Below are 9,097 nucleotides of genomic sequence, written 5' to 3'. Positions count from 1 at the left end.
GCTCACCTTTTCATAGCAAGAGATCGACTTCTGTAGTGTTCATCCACTGAGATTTCTGGGTTCTTGGCAGGTGATATTAACTAACACAACCCAAATCATGATCTGCCATTGACTGAAGACCCGTAACACTTGATGTTCTTACCGCTGTCGGTATTTTCCATATATATTAACTCCACCTCTTCTTGCCTTTCTCCTCGGGGTCAGGAGCTCTTCTTTTTCAGCTTTGGTTTCCTGCATTACTAACAGTCTCTGTTAGGAAAGTAGATCCTTAATAAACTGCCCAGCACCTGTCCATCTGAGCTTATTGGACGGCCCCAAACCAAGGGAGTCTCTGGGCTCACTCGTTCGTTTTGAGTTCTTTTCTAACTATGAACTGTGTCCTTACCCCAGGTCAGTGTACAGACACCTCTGGGGTGTCTGCCCAGCCCACACCGACTCTCCTTGTCTGAGAACCCCCGTCCGTGAGGGGTGGACCTGCAGAAGCCATAGTCTCTCCACATGAGCTTGTAGCAGAATGGACCAGAATTTATTTTGTCACTCTAACTAGATTCTGTCCCCAAGAAGGTTGCTAGCAAATAGCCAGTCGATCCTTTATCATGACTCGGATTGTACCCTATGTACTTGGAAGCAGAGGGTGGCTGTATAATCCTACATCAGCCACAGCCCAGGCTGAATTATACCGCTAAGGTCTCTAGTCTCTACCTTACCTAAGTTTTGCCTAAGCTACCTCAGGATAGTTCCTGTTACTTGCAACTAACATAACTTTAACAAAACAAGACATTTTGCTTCCTCGCAGGGACGCATGAAGAGCAACTGAAACAGCCCTCAGTCTCATGGTGAGGCCAGTAGATGGTCATTCCTAAATATTGCGAAGGGAAAAACAGACAAACAAGCAAACTTATCTCTGCAGCCCTCTGGGAGCTGATTTTCCTTCCTCTTGAAGAATGAGATTTGGAGATGACTTTTTATCACCCATGAGATTACTGCTTTCTTCCATCCTGATTTTTTTCCCTCTTAATCAAGAGTGCTGCAAAAATTGTGAACTCAAACATCAGCAAAAGAAGCTAAATTCATGGGAAGAGAGAGTGGTGGGGAGCTCTGGGTTGAGGGGGTGGCATGGATGATGAAGCGACGTGGAAAGTAGAGGACTTTCCCTCTCAGAAGATTCAGAAGGAAGCTGCAGAATTTAGGGAAAAATTACCAACAGAGCATAAGGAAGACGCAAGGGTGATAGGAGTTTTTGTGTGAGTCGCGAGGAAGGCCACTCGAGACCGGGAGTCCTGCTGAAGGGAAAGGCGGTCAGTCCCGGACGCAGCACGTCAGTCTCGATCCTCGTGTCCATCAAGATGTTCTGCGCAGTGTTTAAAGATGCACGTGCCCCTCCCACCCCCCGGCTCTGGCTCAGCCCCCGAGATTATGACTCACTGGTGAGGGGTCAGTTCTGTCATTGGTGTTTTTTTTTTAAACCTCCCCTCCTGGATTTTAATATATTGGTGGGATTGGGAATGAACTTCATTTTAAGTGTCTGGATCTCCCAGTGAAATGCTTGTTTGTCTATTTTGAAAGGGTTTTTCTACTTCAAAGAGTGAAACAGGGTACAGAAAATTTGAAAACTGCACATCTAGTAATATGGGATTGAAAATTAAAGCAGAGGATGAAGGGAGGAACACAAAAAGAAGAAACAAAGGCATCTGCTAGTCTCCTGGGTCCTACGCAGGAAAGGACAGGTTCTGCACGGCCGCTCCTGCGGTCTGTTCTCTTTGTCTCACACACTGAAGTTTCTGATGACTCAGAAAACCCAAAGGGAGGCAAGGCCGGCCCTGTGGGGCAGCTGCTGGTCCGCTGGTGGCTCGAATCTCTGTGCCCCCGGTGCCTCCAGCCCATGCTGGCGATGGCCCGTCCCGCCCGCCCCAGAAGGCAGCTGCTCCTCCGGACTCTGGACCTGGACCGAGAACAGCGAGCGCCGGCTGATGGGCCAGTGCTGCCAATGGGTAATTACCTGTTAATCAACACCCGCTGGAGGGTAAATGGATGAACACATGGCCACTTAAGAATCAACTAGAACTTTCCCTCTTCTCTCCAATAGGCAAAAAAAGAAAAGACTTTGTCCACCACTTATTAAACAGCGCAGCCAAGAGCTGAGACCAGACCTAGTTTCTCCTCTCACGCAGAACAGATAAAACAGTCACGTACCAATCGGTGAGCAGAACCGGGTAATGGAAAAGGTGGAAAGCAATGGGTTTCATTTGGCTGGTCAGTATTTTAGGGACACCCCCAAGTCAACTTTCAGAGCAGAAGAAACGACAGAAGTCTGCAAAGACTGGATGGTGAGTGTGTGTGTGTGTGTGTGTGTGTGTGTGTGTGTGTGTGTGTGTGTGTGTGTGTGTGTTGTGTGTGTGCAGGGAGGGATAGACGGCTTTTCAAAGGGTTGGGGAAAAAAAAAACGTATCATGCCACCTAGTGGCAGAAAATAGGCTAATTCCTTTTAATAGTACATAGCAACTTCGCCTTTCCTTCAGAAAATCAAATGAATTCATTAATGTAGAGGGATCTTGGTTTGGCAAATTATTATACGGTAGTTAGAATTTAAATGTCATGGCTGGGTTTTAGTTTCTCACTCATCAGTACGTTAAGAAATACGGTGAAATCTAAAGAGCTGGGAGTTGGAGTTCAGATAAGTCCCATTTCTCTTTCTAACCAGGTCACTTAACTCCTGGAGGTCAGACCCTTCTAGAAAGATGCAGGACAGATGAACTCTTAGATGCTATTGTGCTCTGAAATTCCATATTTCAAGGTAAGCAATAGGCCACATGTTAAGGGTTCTCTTAGTCAACACAGTCCCTCGGGAGAAAGTCAAGCCACCGTCTTTCCAAACCAAATGCCCGACTGTACACACGCTCCCCACACCCTCACACCCACTCTGGCCACATTGTGCAGACTCCACTCTCTGCTCCAAGCTGTTCTTCATTGCTGCTTCTCATTATTGGGTACCTACTGCAAAAAGCTCTTTGATTACAATTCTAGACTTCTGTGAACCTCAGTGGTACCTGTTTGTAAGGTATTTTTCTGACATAATGTCCACATGTTCCCCATTTCTGCTAGATATCAGGTAAACTATTCCTCAAAGAGGAAGAGAAGTGGAGTTTAGGATTCCATGGCAATATTTTTCAGGTATTGCAAAGTATAATTTTCCCTTTCTCCCACTCTTACTAATAATATATATGTATATATCCAAAGGTGACCCTGTAAATCAGAATTAGGAAAGACATTAAAACCAGAAACAATCTGAGCTGTTTGGTATAGTTGATCTCTTAATAAGTAGTCTATTCTTGGAAACAAGAAAAAAAATTTTAACTCTTTTCAACTCCAAAAAAAAAGAATAGTTTCTTAAAACATAGTATTTTAATTATTCCAAGTGATATGGAATATTTCTCTGAAACAACTGTCTAAAATGTGTCAGTCATCTGCACAGAGTCTTGCATTTGGAAACCTGACTTCTTGTACACCAAAGCCCTGCCCTTGACCGCAGCCCAACAGCAGGACTAGAAAACGGCTTTCTAAAGAGTATAAGTGGTTAATGCAAGAACATGTTTATTTTAGCCATATTGTGTTGTCCCCATTGACAACACCCCATGTCTCAGATGAAATCACGCAGGGAGGGAAATCGGCATTTCCTTCTCCAAAAAGGAGAATAGAAAAATAAATGGGAGAAGAAAAATACATGGGAGCATAAATGGAACAAGCACAGGAAAATAAGTGGATCAAAAGAACTGAAAATCAATGGGATAGTACATGCTTGAGCCGCTCGAACTGCACAGAGTGACCGGCAATCGGATTCGTGGTGAATATGTGGACATTCCCCTAATGTAAATTCATAAGTATAAACAGAAATAATTTTCTCAAACCTGCTTATCACTGTATTTACTTATTTATTTGCTAATTTGCCTCCTTTATGTTTCCCAGACATCCTGCAGGCCTACACTCCCTCCACAGACACGTGCGCAAGTGCGTCCATACACCTCACTTTTTCCCTTAACAGTTCGAATTACCTCTATTTCAGCCTTCAGCCCCTTATAGTATATGTTTACTTGTCTGTCTCTCTACCTAGACTGTTCATTACAGGAGGCGAGGACCTCATCTTTGTTAACCTCGGGACCTGTGCGACTGGCATATAACAGGCACTTGAAAATCTGCACTGAATTTAAACCTTGTTGAACAAAGTGTGTTGTTAATACTGGACCGGATGAGTCCGTCTCACTCTCTGCTCTTCATTGCTGATGGGATGTACATTCCCAATATCAGAGGTTCAGAAATGGAATGCTTTCCTATTCCACTTGGAACTACCAGAAAATACTGCTTCCCCAAGAGCTTTCTTCAGAGCAGAAACAGTGAAGTTCTCTGCTGACTGTCATTCAAAACTTGAGATAGCTGGGAACGCCTCGGACCTCTCCCTTCTGTGGGGTCAGAGACAAGAGTCAGAGGAAGTCCCTCCGTCCGTGTTGAGAATATCATGGGGTAGAGCAGAATTTTAATTCTCTTTCAAAGCCTTTATTCCTTCCTCTCCTCGCCCATGGAGCAAGACCCTGAGCATAACACACCGTGGTCGGACCCTCAGACGGGCACAAATCAGCCCGAGAGAAGCATTGTTTCATTGCTGAAGTTCTGCTGTGCAAATAGCTCACCCTGGCGCAATGTCAAAAAACAACCTAAGCCTGTTTCTAGAAAGGGTCCTTCAGTTCCCATGAATGGAGCCGAGGGCAGTCTCAGAGGCTGAGTCCTGGCACGTGTGGAGCCGCGATGGGGCAAGGGAGGTGGCGGGACCAGACAGCACGGCAGCGCCCTACACCCTCCTAGACTTGGACCTGAAGTGGACTCTGCCTGAACCAGAGGGTGCCACGGTGCCCAAACACGTGGTGGCAACCTCTCGGTCGCACGTGCCTTAATGAGAGGCTAACTTGAAGCATGAAGGTTATTTCCCAGTGAAACCACCTTTCTGGTGCTGTCTACACCCGCATTCTTCCCGACACTGGAGGGAGGAGTGGACTGGCCCCAGTCCCAGGGTCCCTGGATTTCTGGTCCCGAGTGGAGATGCAGTAACAGGTGGGTGCTCTCTAAGGCACAGACCAGGGCAGGGGAAGGGCACGGGCAGGGAGTCCTCACTCTCTGCCATCCCGCTAGTGTCATGTCTGCCCAGTATCAGTTCCTGTCCTGGATGCCCTGCTCTTCGAGGTCTTAGCTGTGGAGGTAAGGGCGCTCCAGCCTCCCCGGCTGGGAGGCACACACCGAGCCTACACCCCCTCTCCAGCTTCTTCACCCTGCAGTCGCCCACTTCTCTCCCCCGCACCCCCAAAAAATGATTCTGCCTGTGACAAAATCTTGAGCTTATTGCACATGGAATGATGCTGATACTAGAAGGACTTTAAAAGAGGGCTTCTAGGCAGGAGAAAAAGGAGATGTCAGGATGAAATGTGGAAGTAATTAAGGCAAGTGTAAAGAAATTGAAATTTTCTGTGTCTGATGACTTTAAATAATCATAATAGTCACTGTTTACTGAGCTTTCATAAGGTACAAATGACCATAGCAGATTATTTGCATACATCCTCTAATTTCATTCTCACAAGCACCTTACAGGATTGGAGACCAGTCTTCCAGATGAAAGAATTCCATGACTGGAGAGACCAACTTGTTCAAGACCATGGTAGAGCCAGTCTTCAAACTCGGTACTGTCAGACCCTGAATTGCAGATGTCAGCTCCAACTTCAGAAAACCTTTCTCGGGCTTTGCTTGGGGGTTGTTCGTTTGTCTGTGTGTGTTAGTCTGTGGGAGAGAGGGTGTGGTTACTCAAGATAATTTAAGAAATGTCATAATAGAGAGAGTTGCAGGTCCCAACAAAATATTTTGAAGTCGGGGTTATATTTTGCCGTATTTTTTACTTAAGGACCAAGATGCTTTTTCTCAGGGGATCTAAATCTCCCATGGCTCATGTGGAGAAAGCGAGGGTCCCTGTGGCCAGGATTCTCCCCTGGCCCTGGTCAGCTCGCTCACTGTACATGTATGTGCAATATGTCGTTATTGACTCCAAATAAAGAGTCCTGCCCAGTGCTCTGGGCAACACAGTGGCACAGCTGCAAGGCTGCAGGAGAGCAGAGCAGAGGCTGGAGTGGTGGCAGCGCCGAGGACAGAGACTGGGACGGCTGGGCAGGTAGAGAGGCCCAGAGGCAGAGACCAGCTCGCTGCCTGCAGACTCGCTCTGAGTGGACGGGATTCTAGTGATTGACCTGCCAGCGTGGGAATAAAGTAGGGTATAACCCTTTCACCCCAAGAACATTCCAATTCATTCTTTGGTTTTGTTGAATCCTTAGTGAACTTGCCTTGGGCTGAAACCCATTGGCAAGACAGCTCACAACATAGCTCTGCCGGGATGTCTCACACGCCTCACACTCGGCTGGTCCAAGTCAGAGCACCATCTTCATCCCAGGCGAACACCCCCTCCCCTCCACCCCTCCATCGTTCTTCAGTTTGGTCCAAGGGACCAGCATGCAGCTTCCAAATCAGAGGCTCCAGAAGCATTGCAGACCCCTCCCCACGCTGGTGGGACGCTCACAGGTCTCACGATTTTCCTCCTTTCTCCGGCCCCTCCTTCTCTGCTCCGGTTCTAGCCTCTTTTCTGGTCGCTCTTCCATGCCGGTCGGTGTCGCTTTGTTCTCAGACCCTCTGCTCTCCCTTCTGTCCCCTCATTATACTCCTCTTAGGCGATTCCACTCACGCTCAATGCCTCCTATGCCATCATAAGGTGCTAATAAGTCTGCATCTCCAACCCAGAACACACTCTTTATCTCGCTTTCCCTCCTTCTGTCATTATCCCTGATGGACCACAGACACCTACAAATGAACATCTCTAAACAAAGTTTTATCTTCCTTCCCAGAACCTAGCCTTCCCCCCATGTTTAAATGGCACCACCATTCACAGAGTGGACCAAGCCCGGGATATGGTGCCATTTGTAAGCCTCCTTTTCGCTCCCCCATCACCACCTACACAGCAAATCACTCCCAGTCCCATGACTCCCTCTCCCAAATGCTTCTTCAGCCCTCCCACCTCCCCCGGCCCCCACGCCACGTCCCGGGTTTACCCCCAAGGCCCTGCACAGGCGTTACTGCTCAGCACCTCATATGCTCTTCTCAGAGGTTTGCACTCTTTCAACTATTCTTCATGCTGCCCCTAAACTGGATTTCCTGAAATAAAATCCAACCTTTACTTACTAAGACCCTTGGTGAGCTCGATTTTATCCCCCAAACAGCCTCATTTCCAGCCACCCCCTCCTGGCACTCTAAACTCAGCGTTGGGGTGCTGAAAGAACCCACAGGTTCTTTCAGGGCTGGTCCAGATGTTCCATTCAGGTGGCCTTTCCTTCCCAGAACCCCTTTCTGCCTGAGCCCTTTGCCTTTAAACCTCACCACCACTGCCTCGACAGCCTTCCGAAGAGTCTCTCCTCTAATCCAGGCTCGCTGTCATTTTCATGCAGCCCCTGCACCCCAGCTTCCCTGAAAACAGCTGTTGGACACTCTGTCCTGTTCTTCAAATGTGTTTGCTCAGCACCTGACAAAGGGTTAGGCGCAGAGAGGACTTTCAGTAAACATTGCTCAGCAAATGCGTAGGGGAACAGATGAATGGCGACGGAGACTAGGGCATGTTCAGAGCTACGCCATCACAGGAGGGCAGGTGGAAAGAAAGGGCGGAAAACTGGCTCTACCACCATCCCAGGATTTGGGGCCAGTCTGTGCCAGTGAATTTAAAGCCATCACCAGGAGTTGTAACACTTTGGATTCATGCCTCATAGTCAGTGCTGACCTCACACTTCAACTGGCTGGTCAGGGGCTCGGGTTATTGGAAGGGCCACGGCACAGGGGCTTTCCCAGTCGCAGGGGCAGCAGGCAGATCAGAGGTCCCCATCCCGCCAGCTCCCGCCAGAGCCGCCATACTCCCTTCCAGGTCGCGGATAGAGCGCCACTTGCTAGCAGCACCTTCTCCCTCTGCTAGTCGTGGCTGCCCCTGCTCTCTGGGAAGCCTCCCGGCCCTGCTCTGAAGATTCCAATTTCCCGGTGCTCCTGGAGTGCTTTGTGCCAAGAACGAGGCCTTTCGGAGTCCAGTGTCACTGGCTTGTCCCATCAAAATCTCTTTCTGTGAGTCAAGAAGGAACTGAAAAAGCTTTGCTCCAAAGAGCCCAGCCTTAAAATCTGGGGTCCCTTGCACTGAACATCCTAGTAAGAAAATTAAGGTTGAATCTTCAGCTTCTAAAGATGAGTTCGTACAGAAAGGGACACATCTCTGGCAATGTTGTGAGGTGGGAACCACACCCAGCTTTCATACTTTAAACACACCTCAGCCCTGCCACAGGGCCCCGCACCACCATCCACCATCTGAGGTTAAGACTGAGCGCTCAGCAGGTAACAGAGAAGGTTTGGAAACTAAGAAGGGGTTGGGCCAGATGTCTGAGCCTCCTGTTACTTCTAAAAAGTAGAGCCCTCATGCATTTGTGTGATGAGGATTGATCAGAATAAACCACTTAAAGCTGCAAAGCTGTGAGATGCCAGGCATTCGAGCTTCATTTTGCTCCATGTTGTTCTCACTCATATATTTATCAGACACTGATTATCTGAAAGGAATCCAGACTAACATGTTTGGCAAAAAAAAAAAAAAAAAGGAGACATTAAGGAACTTCTAACATGAACTTAGATGTGATAACAGACCTTTATTTTGGGAAAAATTAACCTTAACATCAAATACTCTAGGAAATTTCCTCAACAAAACCTAGAGTTGTCAAATAGAACAATATCTAAGAGTATTATAAATCAGTTATTTCATAGACTCAAATTATTTAATTTTTCATCAAAATTTTAACAAAGCTTTAAGGTTCAAATGATAATTACAAAATATTGTAGATCATGTATTTTATGAGTTATTGTAAAAGTTAGTTTCTCCTTTAACTGAATTTTACGATAGTTGTATGCAAGATTTTTTATATTTTGTATTTTATATTCACAAAATCTATCTGTACTACAGGGAAGTAGTCTTGCAATTAGCATGAATTACGATATT

At 47.0% G+C, this 9,097-nt stretch overlaps 1 long non-coding RNA gene across 1 annotated transcript; it reads left to right on the top strand.

Annotated features, from left to right (window-relative positions):
- Positions 1-2,130: 2,130 nt before the first annotated feature.
- LOC140848260 (uncharacterized) lies at positions 2,131-7,032 on the top strand. The gene is made up of 3 exons (XR_012128831.1): positions 2,131-2,199; positions 2,702-2,794; positions 4,109-7,032. It is a non-coding gene; the product is annotated as an uncharacterized lncRNA (long non-coding RNA).
- The last annotated feature ends 2,065 nt before the right edge of the window (positions 7,033-9,097 follow it).

Source organism: Manis javanica, chromosome 3 (assembly GCF_040802235.1).
Source record: "Manis javanica isolate MJ-LG chromosome 3, MJ_LKY, whole genome shotgun sequence".
Taxonomy (NCBI): domain Eukaryota; kingdom Metazoa; phylum Chordata; class Mammalia; order Pholidota; family Manidae; genus Manis; species Manis javanica.
Note: the sequence above shows the minus strand (reverse complement) of the source record. Positions and strands in the feature narration are given on the sequence as shown.